The sequence below is a fragment of the Xenopus laevis genome, chromosome 4S (assembly GCF_017654675.1).
Source record: "Xenopus laevis strain J_2021 chromosome 4S, Xenopus_laevis_v10.1, whole genome shotgun sequence".
Taxonomy (NCBI): Eukaryota; Metazoa; Chordata; class Amphibia; order Anura; family Pipidae; genus Xenopus; species Xenopus laevis.
In genome coordinates this window covers 7,813,618-7,817,794 of record NC_054378.1, presented here as the reverse complement: position 1 = coordinate 7,817,794, position 4,177 = coordinate 7,813,618, and positions in this window count along the sequence as shown.

Below are 4,177 nucleotides of genomic sequence, written 5' to 3'. Positions count from 1 at the left end.
ATTACTAAATGAAAAGTACTAATGTAAAAGCCAACTGTCACTCTCCAATGGAACCATTTACAATCGGTCCTCTTGAGGGTGTTACTTTGAGACAAAGGGTTGCAAACCTCATGGGGTAAAGCCTATTGCTTGGTCTGGGCATTTCCCATTTTATAACAAGGCTACGGGTAAATGAAAATGCTGTCTGGGTACAGTTCTACTTATATCTATGACATTAAAAATAGGCAATCACCCTAATTCTCATCCAGCCTGGACATGGTAGCAGAAAGAGAGAATAACCCCTGCACTTAGGGTTGCCACCTTTTCCAGGAAACAAATACCAGCCTTCCTATATATTTATCTTTTTTCCCTATTAATAACATTGGGATCACTGACCTTCCTATATATTTATCTTTATTCCCTATTAATAACATTGGGATCACTGGCCTTCCTATATATTTATCTTTTTTCCCTATTAATAACATTGGGATCACTGACCTTTCTATATATTTATCTTTATTCCCTATTAATAACATTGGATCACTGACCTTCCTATATATTTATCTTTATTCCCTATTAATAACATGGATCACTGCCTTCCTCTTTTTCCTATTAATAAATTGGGATCGACTGACCTTCCTATATATTTATTCTTTATTCCCTATATTAAACATTGGGATCACTCCTCCTATATATTTTATCTTATCCCTATTAATTTCACTATATATTATCTTTATTCCTATTAATAACATTGGTGATCACACTGGCTCCTATATATTTATCTTTATTCCCTATTAATAACATTGGGAATCAATAATATTTACCCCTATTTAATAACATTGGATCACTGTCATTATACATTATATCTTTATTCCCTATTAATAACATTGGCACTGACTTCCTATATATTTATCTTTATTCCCTATTAATAACATTGGGATCACTTTATAGAGCACTCACACCTTTCGAACCGGCCAGAACCCCCTGTAATACCAGCCAGGTGGCAACCCTACCTGCACTTGGCACCAGATCCACCTACCAGAGTTTAATATAATTTCCTGATGAAGCGAGAACCTAGTGGGCCCCAAGCCAGTAATGTAACTAGAGGGGGCGGGCCCTGGCGCGGGATGCTCAGCCGGGCTCCCCGCCCCCCTCTGTACGCCCGGAATCGCCGGGAAATGGTTGCGGCTAGCTGCTGGGGGGGCCCGAGGGGGTGCGGGCTCTGGCCCAATAGCACCCCCTGCTCCTCCGGTAGTTACGCCACTGCCCAAAGCCTAGGATTATTCCCATCAGTTATTTCCACCATTGGCCTATATATAAAAACATATACCATTTGACACTATCCATCTTTAAATGCTGTGAGAGGTTACCTAAAGTGTCAGGTTCCCTGGTGGGCCCAAGAAAGCCCAGTACAACTCTGCTTTGCACCTACTGAGAGCCTGTTTAGAAGTCACTGCTTAGCAGTGGAATGAAAGGTATGTGCATACCATATTACTAATCCTCACAGGTAAAGTCCCTAGGAAGAGGACTGCCCTGGGCAACATACCAAGGGGATCTATCAAAAAAAATGTCTTCATGTTTCCTTTAAATAAGTTCCCTTTATGTCTTTCTGTACTTTCCTTCTCTGTCCTTTTATTACTAAGGAAGCCAATCAGCTCTCCATCTTAGTAGTGTTAAGAACTTAAGCCTTGGGTAATTTACTTGCATAATTTACTTCTATGCCATGGTACTTCCTTAAGTGCTGAGCACATGATTCCCTGGAGCTTGTGCTGCAATGGCAGGGCACATTTTAGCAGAGTCAGTAGGCGATGGCTTGATAAAAGTCTATGAAACATTGCTAAGGGGAATATACCCAAGGCGTTTGCATCTTTATATGCACTAAGCTAACTTGAGTTTGTGCCGATAGTCCTTATACTGTCCTGTCCACCTTCCAACATTTCAATTAAAGGAGAATTAAGGATGCATCCTGATCTGCCTGATATCCTATTATACCAATACATACCCCATATCTGCCCCATATCATGCCAGTTTCCCATGGAAACCTGTACCATTGGGAAGTATGAGCTGCAGCAAGATGCCAAAGTTTTGTCACCTAGCAGACTAGTTCTTTCCATCTTTATTGCCTCATCGCCACTACAGAATAATATATAGGGCAGTGCACAAGCAACATGTTACTCACCAACCCCTTGGATGTTGCTCCCAGTGGCCTCAATGCAGGTGATTATTTTCAATATTCAACATATTATAAACAGTTCATAAATCATGACACAGAGCAAATCCCACAAATCCACCCATATCCCAACAGTCCACAGAGTCTAACCCTCTGTCCTTCGGCAACTTTCCACAACACACCAAATCAAAGGCCAATTTGCAAAGTCTTGGTTAGTCCATACGGCCTTCCTTCCCTCATCACCAACCCATATGAACATTTCAGAAAAGTCTTTCCCGGACCAACCTCCTCCAGTTTCCATCACCCAAAAAAAAAAATCTGAATCGATTCTCCCAGGCTACAGAAAGTTGCTCCTCCAGCCTTATGCCACTGCATAGGGGCTAACAAATAGGGGCTAACAAATGGCCAATCACAACCTTATTTAGCACACCTAGGAACATTTTTTCATGCTTCCTTTGCTTCTCAACTTCTTTTATATCTGAATGTTGCTCACTGGTAACAAAGGTTGGAGACTGGGTGACTAATCTCCCTGGATCTAAGTGTGTGCCCTGACCCTTAAGGTGGCCATAGACACACAGATAATATCGTACGAAACGAATTTTCGTCCGATATTCGTTGCGTGTATGGTGGAAAAAGAGCCGACCAATATCGGCAGAAGACTTGGATATCGGTCGGCTCGTCGATCGGGCTGGACGGAAAATTTTGATCGGGTGCCTTTGAAGGGACCCAAACATCACCCATTGTTAGTGCTGAATCGTCAGATACAGGTAGAATTCTATTGTTTCTTCCCGTATATCTACCTGTATATCTGCCAATTCAGCTCTACACGTGTGTATTGAAACGAACGATCTTTCTTGGAAAGATCTTTTCCAAGAAAGATCGTAATTGTTACGTCTATGGCCACCTTTAGTCCTTTAAAGAAAGAAAGAATGAAAGGGCTAATAAATGCTTAGCCTATGGCTTAGCCCTACCTCCCCCTGTCTCATGTTGACATAGGACTGATTTACTAACATAGACGCTAAATTGCAACTGGTTGCTACTGGTATGTGGAGTTTCCAGTATCAATCAGCAATTAACCTGGCCGATCAATTTTCTGACAGATGTCGGAGGAAAAAACGTAAGATGTACGATCGTTCGATTCACGATAATTTGATGGATTGGTTGGATTTCAGTAAAATCGGTCGTTCGCCAAAGAAAAATCTTTGCGTCTATGGGGACCTTTATCCTGCATATACGCATCGATTCTTTATGCAATCGGATGGGGGGAAGTCTGGATCGGCGGCTGTATGGAGCGGGTCTTGGTCAGTGGGGCCCATGAGAGCTGGAATGACAGCTGTATTCAGGGAGGTGGTCACTCCAGGGTTGACTTGATTCAATAAGTGCACTATCATGCCATTCAGAAAAGGGGAAACACAATCAGTGGTCCTTGGCTCAACTGTACAGAATTCCAAGAAGTGCGTTTGGGCTCAAATATCAATAAAGTCCAGTGTGGGACTGGGATGCCAGGGGTCCACCAGAAAACCTTAGACCATGACTTTCCAAACTATTATTCTTCCTCTCCTCACTCAACCTCTTTATTCTCCTAGTCTTTTATATCTACTTACTCTATTCTTCCATTATTAAGCATTTTTTCCGATAAAGAAAATGTAATGACCATGAAATAGGCCAAATGGTTAGAAGCAAGAGGCCCACTGAAGTCTGGGCCCATCGGGAGTTTTCCTGGTATCCAGGTGGCCAGTCCAACACTGATAAAATCAATCAATATGCAGGCCTCTTTGTTTAATAATTCAACGACAATGTTACAAGGCTACAATAGTCGAACTATCTGTAAACAACTAGATTGAAAAAAACTTTGGAAAATGAACAACCGCTTTAAATCTAAGGAAAAGTAAAATTCTTCCCTGGGGAGTTTCCAATGGCACAGTTTCCTCAGCATTGTTTTGGTGCAACAGTGTCAGGGCAGAGCCCGTGTAACTGATTCTCTCTACCATAGGCTGTGAGTTACCATGTGGGTGTGGTGGCCCCGTG